The sequence below is a fragment of the Oreochromis niloticus genome, linkage group LG11, assembly GCF_001858045.2.
Source record: "Oreochromis niloticus isolate F11D_XX linkage group LG11, O_niloticus_UMD_NMBU, whole genome shotgun sequence".
Lineage (NCBI taxonomy): Eukaryota > Metazoa > Chordata > Actinopteri > Cichliformes > Cichlidae > Oreochromis > Oreochromis niloticus.
In genome coordinates this window covers 10614951-10626505 of record NC_031976.2, presented here as the reverse complement: position 1 = coordinate 10626505, position 11555 = coordinate 10614951, and positions in this window count along the sequence as shown.

The following is an 11555-nucleotide window of genomic DNA, read 5'->3' as shown; positions in this document are numbered from 1 at the left end:
CTTTGGAAAACTGCTGAATCAACTTATTGAAATCTTCAATGGGAAGATTGTTGGTGTTTTCTCATGAGAATGTGCGTGTTTTAAGCTTCCTATTTTTCTGTATTTTGGAGTATGTATGTGAGATATCCTCATTCAGGCTCATGTGTCACCCTCAAGCTCCCACAAAGCATATTTCTATCCATAGGCATGCTGCAGAACTGCAATTAGAGGAAACCCACCTCAATAGCCACTCTGTTGAAGCTATTCTTCTCTACTTGTCTGAAAAATGTGAGCTTGTATGGTGATTACATGTGTAATTTTTCAGAGCTCTAAGCTCTCTCCCTGTCTCTTTTCTTCTTGCTTACACTTTTGTGCCAAGCATCTTGTTTTCATGCAGACCCACTGCAGGCTTTTTCAAAAACATCTGAAACATTTAAAAAGCAAATCTCAGGATTTATTCAGTCTGTTTTCACAATGTGCCCCTTTATTTTCTTGTGCAGTAATCAAAGTGTTGTCTGCAGGTTTTGTTTATCACATTTTGATTAAACCAAACGGTAACAAACTAGCAAAATCGAGTACCCTGACTAAGAGTCTATTACTTCATCTTGCAATGCACACAGATCTTTTTTTCTCTTCTTTTTTTTTAGTTTTTATGCTTGTTGGTAGGACAAGGGCTAAAACAGGTATTTGGTTTTCTGAGGCTGAAGCGGCTAAGATAAGCAAGCTCATGTGGAGATAAGGATGTGAGGCCTTAGTTAGCCATCTTAGTAGGCAGAATAGAAAAACATCTAACAAAAAAATGAAGATGTGCCTTTATAGCTAGAAACACCGTGTTGTGGGTGTTAACAGTAACTGTGTCAGCACCTGAGCCACCTAAAGCCACACACACAGGCCTAAAGACCAATTAGCGACCCCCAGGAACCTCTGGCTACTTGGGAAAAACGTGTGTTCCCTGACTGGTTGGTGAGTAGTTGTTGGTTGCTACTAGGTGTGATTGGTCACAAAGATGTATGTGGTGCTGCCCTGAAAACCTGTGAGTGGCTATAGGAGTCTGCTAGTGACCAAAACCCATCACAAGGAGGTTTTCAGCACAGCCCAAAATGCCTTTTTGCAGAATACTTTACCCAGAAACTATAAACAACCTCCTGCAGCCTCCACAAATCAGTCAGGGAATGCATATTTTTCCCTAGCAACTGGTTACCATCACACACACATACATACACAGGCATGTGTGACTGTGGCGTAGCGTAGATTTCAGCCGACTGCTAGCGGCCTTCAGCAACCACTTGAAACCGGTTGGGGAATGCACATTTTCCCTAGCAACCAGTGGTTGGTTGCCAGGCAATTCCCTCCTGATCTCTAGGCCTGCATGACTGGGATCTAATTAAGATCCTCTTGATTTTACTTTACTTTTCTCTGTTTTGGTCCAAGAAAAGCGGTGGATTGATAGTTATGTGCTGTTTACTTTTTACTGTGATTTATCGAAACAACAGGAAACGCTGAAAAGATGGGAGCTTCAGCCTGCCTGGACTGCGAAACAACACCACTTATTAATTAGTGTGAAATACATCACACAACACTCTGTCTCTTATCTTGATAAGCCGCAGTCATGCAGAGTACTTTATATTTCAAGTGCGTATAATTTCCCATAAGCTGCCATTTATTTTGAATGTTTCTTGCATACATAACAAAGACCCACTGCTTCTCCTGTGGTTTAAATTGCCCCTCCTGTGAATGACAGAGGAGCTTCGGCCGTTTTGATTTAAGATGGGGTTGACCGGGTTGAGCCCTGCGAGGGTAGAGAAGGCTCCTTCTGTCCCTTTTCAGGGGAGAATCCTTTCTTTAACTTCCTCTCCCTCTTCTGCCTTCACTCCAGTCTAAATGTCAGCCAGCCTGAGAGCGAGAGAGACAGAGAAAGAAAGAGGGAGAGCTGCGGTCTTCTGGGAAAAAGCCATTGAAAGCATACATGATGACACACTTCCTCCATTCAGTCTGATGAGCTATTGAAAAGCAAGATGACATTTTGCAATAATACACCATATAGCTCCAGAGTTTAGGGAGATTAAATATTATTCATAAATATGTGATGCCTGGCATTTATTGATGTTTGCGGCCAGATTTTCTGTCAAATCATTTTCTGTGTCAGCTCGCAGTTTCAGCTTTATACGTGAGGAAATATACCGCGTCTAGTCAAGATGATGAACCATGACAGTGAGCTGTTATAATCAGCTATCCAACCAGATTGTTTAGCCAAAGGAACGTAAAGAGTTGCAGAGGATAATATGGAAAGATTTATAATACACCTCAAGCATAATTATGAAAAATGAGCTATCGTGCGTGTTGTGCAAGCAAACCATGTGATCGTTGAGGTAACAGAACACCAAGAATCGAGTTCAGGCTTCAGCTTTGTGTCCTACTTACAGTAGAAAATTTTGCTACATCAGCTTGCACACCAGCCTGGAAAATCAGTTTTAGGTGATGAGAAAAATGATTTAGTTGACATGCTTTCCCACGAGAGTGTGTCTGAAAGCTTCTCGTTTTTTATGCTGAGAGGTGTGTGTGGGTTTGTGTAGCTGCATTTGCCAGCGTGTGCAAGCACACGTCAGGTGGAAAACTAACAATATAGCAATTTTGGGAAATCAGTTTGCCTTTTTGGGAGCGGCAGGCGAGATCATGCTTTTATGTCTGTTCTCCCTCCTCCTCTGCCTCCCTCAATTTTTACCCTTTTCACCTTCCTCTGTGTTGCGTTCTTCTATCATTCCTCCTTCTGTGAGAAGAGGAATGCATGTTATTTCCTTTTATGTCCCCAAATCGGTGTGAAGTCCCCATGAAGGGTAGCAGATTAGTGCCATTTTCATCCAGATAATTTCAACAGCTGCAGCGATGGCGGTGCTGCCGACATCTGTAGCCTCTTGTCTCCTGAGAGACACTCTGGCTGTTGGTTAAATTTCTGTCGCTTCAGATCAGCCCAGCTGGAGAAACACTAAACAGGCACATTTTATTCGCTCTGGGCCCCCACGGATGTTCTGGCTTCACAATGCTGGAGCTGAAGTATCAATGAAGTATTGACTGTTGCATGCAGAGAAGGCAACAGTGAGGGTAGCAAGGGGGCTTGAGTAAAATTTTACAGGGGAAAAAATGTTTGGTTGAAGACAGCAGAAAACGCTGCTGCTTTTAGAAGACTATGGAAGTTTTTAAAATTGCAACTTTGCGTTAAATAAGTAAAACAGCATAAATCTCATTAAAGGCTCATTAGACTTGCAGTCATGGGTACTCATATTTTGCAAATATGCGCTTTTTATGTCGTCTTGTTCTTTATTTGATCTAATAATCTTTCAGTTTTAGGGTTTTACCTTTCAGAACATCATAAAAATAATCTGACCCCTAAAATGAGGTTAATATGACCTCAGATCAACTACAAAACATGGCATGTCACACTGTGAAATATTTATTTAACAAAATATAAGCCAAAATACAGAAAGTACATCATTACTGCTTCCATAGGAAATATGAGGGTTAGAAGCAGCTAGGTGCTGCTAATCAAAAGCACGTGGTTAACCGATCGTCAGTGAGTGTGGGCACTTCTATAAAAGCAGAACCTTTGGCAGTTTGCTGGTCTCAGAGCATTCAAGTGTTTGTTAAAACAATACAACAGAGGAAAGACATCAGCACTGATTTTAAGAGAAGCAATTGTTGCTACCCGCCAATCTGGGAAGGGTTATAAGACCGTTTCCAACAATTTGAAGTCCATCATTCTGCAGTGAGGATGATTATTTAGAAGTGGAAAATATTCAGAACACTTGCCCAGCAAAGTAACCCCAAGGTCAGACCGTGCAAGGCTGAGAGAAACTGCAAAACACCCAAGAGCTACGTCTCCGGCTCTTCAGGCCTCAGTTTGCATGTTAAATGTTAAACTGTGACAGTTTTTTTTGAAGGATCACCAGAGAAAGCCGCCTTTTCTTAAAAGAACGTGACAGAAAAGCTTAGGTTTGCAAAGTTGAACAAACCACAAAACCTCTGAAACATTGCCTTTTGGACAGACAAGACCAAAGTGGGGATGTTTGCTATAATGCACAGTGCCATATTTGGCATTACGTCCTGATATGCAAAACCTTAGATATGACCATGACAGTATATCGGGGAAACTCCGTCTTTCATCTAGCTTTATTTTATTTTGTTTTGTTTTAATTACTTGAATGCTATCACTGTTAGTACACTTTTAATAATATTATAATGAATGCTTTTTTTGCTTTTGTCTCTTATTGAGTGCATCTGTTCAGATTTCTTGCTCTGACAGACTTGCTCTCGAAAAACAGGAGCAAACTGGAAATGTTCAAGCTGTCATAACAACTGAGGGTCACAGATTGCTCTGGACCCTCAACATCCTTTACATGTTGAAATTCCGGATATTCTGGATGCTTCAGTCATTTCTTTCTATAGGTGCAACAAATAGATACTCCCATCTCTTAAAACAAACTCTAACCTATAATCTCACAGCAACTCTTATATTGTATTACAAAAATGTAAATCAAATAGCCCTGCAGAGACACTAAAGTTTTACTCTCTTCTAATATGTTAATATCAGTGATCAATTTATGCACTACACCGCCAGCTTCCCTTGGATTCTGAATGCACTGAATAACAAGAACCCCATAAAACAAACATCACCAGTCATGTAGCTTTGTATTAAAAGGAAAACACTGTGTTTAGAGTAAAACGAGTGAAGCATTTCTGATGGCTCTGACAGAAATAAAGGGTGGTTTTTTTTTTCAGCTCTCTAATCACTAAACTCAGTTGCACGGCATGAGTGAGTGTCATTGGCAGATCTGCAGAACTGCCTGTGTGCTGTGTTTGCGTTGGGTGGGTATTGATTTTGTGTTTGTCCTGGTAAATACTGTATTTTGGAACCTGCTGCTTCACTGAAATCTGGACAGAGTTGCTGGCTGGTAACAGAGGAGATGGAATGACACGCATGGGAGAGAGGTAAAAGAGTGCATGGCGCAACAGTAATACAGCCTGTGGCAAAGAGGGAGGAAAAGTGTGCGCTCGACGACTAACAAAGAGGAGTGTGGAGAGCGGGGAAACAATAGGAGGTACAAAAGAAGGGGATAAAAAATGAAATAGGACAATGGGGTAAAAACGCAAGATTTGAAGGAAAAGAATAATGAAGCTGAGGATGAAGGAGAATTTGTGGGCTGCTAATTCTCACTTGGAATACATATACTCCAATTCACTTCCAGTACAGACGGGATTTGTAGCCAAATCATCATTCGATCCTCCCACTCGTTCCCCTCGCTGTTCAAGAACTTAATTGCAGAGTTATTTTGGCCTTGTCTGTTGTTGTCGTTATTGCATTCAGTCAGCTAATGAAAACACAGACCACACATCAGAGATGAGATCAGGTCCTTTTCTAAAAAGTTAAAATGAAAGAAAAGAGAAAAGTTAAGAAAGAGTCGTCAGACTTTGTGTCAGGGTTCTGACAAGGATAATGAACGGCAAAGCTTTCCCCTGCTCGCTGGTGCCAGGAGACATGATTAAGAAAGAATCATCAGACAAAGAAAAAAATAAATAAAATTAAAATGAGTTGATACTTAATCTTGGCTGTTGACTGTCCTGTGTCATTTTTGGAAAATGAGACAGTGAGAGATAAATGATCCTCTTAATGCTTGCTTTGTCTTTAATTAAGTGAAATTACAGACTTTTTGTCGTTTAAACATCAACTAAAGACACTTCAAGATCCAGATAGGAGTAATTACATAGAATAGCAGCATACGCCAGAAATGCTGTTCCCCTTCAACTTCAGCAGTGCTTTAAATGGAGTGTTTTTTTGGGCATAAAGAGATGGAACACAGAAGAGCGGGACAAGAACAAATAGAAGAAAAAGGCAGATGAGTAATCTGTAACAAAGAATTAAGCTTTGATTCGGGATTTGGCCTGGGATGTATTTGCTTAGGAATGAAAGTGAAATCTGAGAATTGTTTTGCTTTAATGGATTTTTAATGCTAACGTATAAATACATCCGGCTATGTTTAGCTAGAGTTGGCTGCTTCTACAATCATATTTTTTTACTTATTTCAATGGCGGATTTAAAAGCAACAAGGGTGACCAAAATGTTTTACAAGTTAGTTCAGAAAAATCAAAATGAGATAAAACCACATTAATAAAACATGACAACAATCAAACACAACAAAATTGATTAAGAGCAGGCTAAAGCAAAAAGACACCACATAATAAAAAAAACCCACCCTGACGGGGTTCAAACTGGACGAGGTATAAAAATATATTGAGCTCAGAGCAGCCAAAGGAAGGAAGAATCTGTGATGAAGGAGCCTAAGTCTTAGACAGAAACATCAACAACATCCTCGATTAACAAGGAGCGCCTCAACACCATTCAAGGGGATCAACTTATCTGCTAAGGAACAGACGTCTGAACTACAAAAACAGGATTTCATCTTATCCAGGTAACTTCAGGGTTAACCCTCAGTTTTCTGTACTACAAAGGTAAACAACCATGGTAACTGAATGCAAACCTAACCAGTTCTCCAGAAAATAGCGTCGCCAACCCTGGAGGATCCCACAGACCTCTGCAGGGAGAGTATGAGGGTCTAAATTTTTTCAGTAGTGTCTGATGCGTTTGTATAATCATTATTATTATCCTTGATTCACCCCCGTTGGTTACAAACTGCTTTACAACAATATTGTTGTATATGCATTAATATATCATGAAAACAGAGCATCAGTTTGTACTTGTTGACCTTAAATCAAACTTGCTATGTTTGAATTCTGTTTTTATGTTTATTCTTTATTGTCACTCCACTGGACCTGCAGCTGACGTAATGAAAACTACAACTGTCTCATGCAGATTTAAACATCAATTTAATGAAATACTCAGAATTGATCAAATCCTCCTGCTAACTCACTTTACAGTGATCTTTCACGCACACTGATTTGTCTTCAGCAGTTGAGTTGATTTGCCAACAGCGCACCTTTCATGTGAATACACAAGGGAAACCCTGGTTTAATTTGGTGAGTTGATAACCTTATTAGTGGCGTAAGTAAATCCAGATAACATAAAGATTCCTGAGGTCGGTTGAACTCGCTCCACAGTACACCCCTGGAAGAGCTGCCGCTTATAAACAGGAGGTGAGGAGAGACTGGCTGCAAGCGTGGGAGCCAGCAGAGTGCGGAGACCTGGAGAAACCTTCACTGAAAGGTGGTGAAAGACAAAGAGAGATGGAGAAGGAAAGAAAGAAAATGAGGTGCTGGAGGACAGGAGGGACCATGGTATGAAGTTGTATTTGCAGCTTATAAAACTAAAAAAATGAACTGCTGTATGTAGTTGTAGTACTGAGAGAGTAGTATTAAGAGTACAAGGTTGTTGTGTAGAAAGGAGAGCTTCAGGTAACAAACTGATCATCCAAAGCTGTTGCCATCAGCCTGAGTGACAGAAAAGAACTGGCGTGGCTGGTACTTTAACCAGGCAGAACTTGTAAACCTTAATGAACCGAGTCTCTAAAGAAAGAGCGAAAATGCACCTTGATGGGAGGACTGACGTGAAAAGAATGTGGTGACATGTAAATGCAAGGGGAGCACTGTTTCACTTACTGATTACTGTCAAGTACAGAGAAGGTTAAGTAAAATGTCAAATACCAGTTTCACTTTAAAACTGTTAAAACCTGCTTTTTCTTTTGGATTCTACTGACATGTAAATGTATTAAACTGGAGGAGTGTTTTTGTCTGTTTCGACTGAATGTATTCCACTCAAGAACAAGTTTTTGAAAACTCAATTACAAATGTCATTTCCATTTTTAATGTCAGATTTCAACCAATAAAATTGCATTTTAAGATGGAGCTTTTTTGAATAAAATTTTCATTGTCATATTAATATAGACTCTCACAGGTTTCTTTAATATATATAGTACAAATTAAATTACAATAATAAACAAATTTATTAGAGCATCTAGTAAAAAAATGTAAAAAACCCTGACGGGGTTCAAACTGGACGAGGTATAAAAATATATTGAGCTCAGAGCAGCCAAAGGAAGGAAGAATCTGTGATGAAGGACAAGATCCTCGATTAACAAGGAGCGCCTCAACACCATTCAAGGGGATCAACTTATCTGGTAAGGAACAGACGTCTGAACTACAAAGCAGGATTTCATCTTATCCAGGTAACTTCAGGATTAACCCTCAGTTTTCTGTAAGGTAAACCACCATGGTAACTAAATGCAAACCTAACCTGCTCTGGAGTGGGTATATTTTCTTTAATATATATAGTACAAATTAAATTACAATAATAAACAAATTTATTAATCTAGTAAAAACAAGATACACAAAGATTTTAGAAATCTGTCGGAAACTTGTTTAAGACTAAAGATTGGTGTTTACTTGGAAAATAACAACATGAATTCACATTTTTATACCGAAATTTCAGAAAGTCAGAAATTAGTCAACTCAAATCAAGTAAAACACATTTTTCTGTTCAGGAATGTAAGTAAATAACTGTAATTTGACATCTTAATCACAAATATAATAATGTGCTTTACTATTTTTTCTGCTTTTTTTGGTAAAATAGTGCATTTGAAAAATTTTGGATAACAATATTGAAATTTTAGCATTAAATATATCATTTCAAGTAAATATTTTTGCACATACTGGTAAATTAGCTATTACAGATGACATTAAATTGTGTATTTTTGTAATTACCGTTACTGTTAATTCAGGGCAGCTGTGATGTAAACCTTACATTGGGTGTTTTCTAGTAAATTTCTTAAAGACTGTACTGGTAGTCTCTCTAGTGCATTTATATAATGTCAATTAGTATTTTCAAATATTTTCATTGATTCCAACGACCAGAGTTCTTGCAAGGCTTTAGTGGAGAATTGTGTGAATTAACAAATTGCTTCCACTAAGTTAAGGTTTGGATTTCCAACCTATACCAGATGCTTATAGATCAGCACAAGAAATACAGCTGTGGAAATGGCCATCAGTGGAAGTCTGGATTTTAAGTGAGACAAAAGAACTGCCACAGTTGGAGACTGCATTAGTTGAAGTCCTGACTAGATAAATTGCAGACAGAGCTCGTCCTGAAGCACCACTCAGTCTCTAGAACCCTGAGGAGGTATTCAAGTCTGCAGGGATGCCCCCCTCCATTTATTAAATGATTTTGCCGCAGTTACATAGCTATATAAATGTCACTTGACATGTGGGCGAAACTCCATTTAAAGCTTGTCAGAGAGATTTATCAGGGTATTAAAAACTTTTAAATGTGGTCTCTCTCTGTCTCTCTCTCTCTCTCTTTTTTAAAGCTGTTTTGATGTACCATATACTTTCACAGCTGTGCATCATCGCAGGAGGGTGAACTAAATTCGCTAGTAAATAAACAGCGTGTGTTTAACTCTCGCATGGACCACCACTGATCCATTCAAAGTACAGTTATTGTTTTTTATCCACTGTGCAGCAGATAGCTCAACTGAATCGCAATGTATAAAATATTATTATAGGCTATTACATTTGCTTAAGTACTGTCACACGGTCACTTTATTAAAAAGAGGTTATCGTGGGCTTTTTCTTTTATTAATACAGTAAAATGAAAGATAACTAGAATAGCAGAAAGAATGTAGTATATCACTGACCTAACTAGGATGTGTGCACTCCACTAGCCTGGAAATACATGGGTCACATATCTGGCTTTGGCTCCCTGTGGTGTCAAATACATACCTTGACTAAGCACAAATGGGCCAGAACGAGGCCACCACTGGCCCCCACTTTCCAGATGAGACACACTCATATGTTCCACAGGCTGCATTGCTAGTCGCCTGGTGCATAACATGAAATTATGGCAGCAGTGTCATTTTTATAATCCTTCTTCTGGAATTAGAGCTGATGCAACCAGGCCAACTGTGGGGTTTCCGTCATGGCGGCTGCTGTGCACCACATAAAAGTTCCCCTGGTGCTTTTACGCACACACACACACACACACACACAGAGAGAGAGAGACTGTGTGCACTGTCCCTTCTCATTTACTGATACACAAAGCCACAGACTGTGGACCGGTGGATTTATGGTCTGTGAACAACACTTTTTCCCCCCCTTTTTTTTTAAAGGGGATTAGGGAAACAGTGTTTGGAGCCAACTGATCGTTATGCTGTACATTATCCCATTTGCTGGAACAGAATTGCTGCTTTGCCAGTAACACTGGCTAGAACTTGGCAAAATGGGCCAGTGGACCAAGTGCGTGTTGTTTCCTTAACAAAGGAGTTTAGACAATATATTTTTCTGTTTTCTTTATATTGTCATCTATTTAACAGCTTTAATGGTATTTCTTACCACTATGATGATGCGCGACTGTACTTTTCTGTTAGGCAAGACAACCTCAACAGCCTTCCTTACCTCATCGATGACTTCACTGCTATTAGGGGGGCAGGGATAGCTCAGTAGGTAGAGTGGTGGCCCCATGATTGGAAGGTCGGGGTTCAAATCCACTGAACGGCTACCCTGAGGTACCCCTGAGCAAGGTACTGTCCCTACACACCCGGGCACCCAATGGCTGCTCACTGCTAGAAAAGAGTGAATGGTATGCAGAGAGAAATTTCCTCACGGGGATCAATAAAGTATACATCATCATTATTACTAACTGGATGTCTTTAAATTTACTCCATCTCTACCCTGGCAAAACAGCGGTTCCTGTTTTCAGCTGGGACAGCTTTTCTAAGGAGGTTCATCATTAAATCAGCTCTCATGCCACCAACATCAAATCACCTGCTAAGAATCTGAGTTTTGACCAGCATTTTTCGCCTGTCTAATGTCATTCAGTCAGTCTGACCTTAGACAGACTTTACGTATCAAAATATCCTTATATATCAAAGTGATCTCAGTGATGTCTTGTTTGATGTTCCATTATGAAACGTTATGCTGCAGCTAACATCATTAAAAAGCAATAAAGGAAGCCTTTTGTTTTATAATCTGGTGCTTTATTGTAACACATATTACAGTTTTTTAAAAAAGAAGCCTTTTTTATGTGCCTTTGCACACACAGGCATAACAAACTCAAACAGCAGACACGGTCCTTCTTGCTGGCAGGTGCTGTATGCAGTGTGGCGCTGGATCAGACAGGATCCTGCAGAGGTGTTAAGAAGTCCCACAGCTATCTAAGGAGAGTAGAAAATGTCTGTAAGGAAGACTTCCAAATCTTTCACACAGCAATATTAGTTTTTTTAAAACAAAACAAAAAGTGGAAAGGAGCCATTTAAAGCATACTGTTTATGACATTATTGTGCAGAAACTTCAGTTTGATTCGGGCAGACATCCATTTTGGCCAGGGAACAGCTTTGTTTTTGTTGTTGTCTCAAGATATACTGTACATACGATCAACATGACTCCATAAAAGGAATATCAATCAATCTAACTTTTAGCCACTGTTACATAGAGTATTTGATATTTTTTTCTGCAAAGTCAAAAAAGATAAAATAATGCTTTTAGAAGTCATAAGGGGTGTTTGTTTTTTAAAATAGTTAATTGGTATTTTATTGATATTAATTAATTCACCTGAATAAAAGCCTAGGAGGGTGCCATGC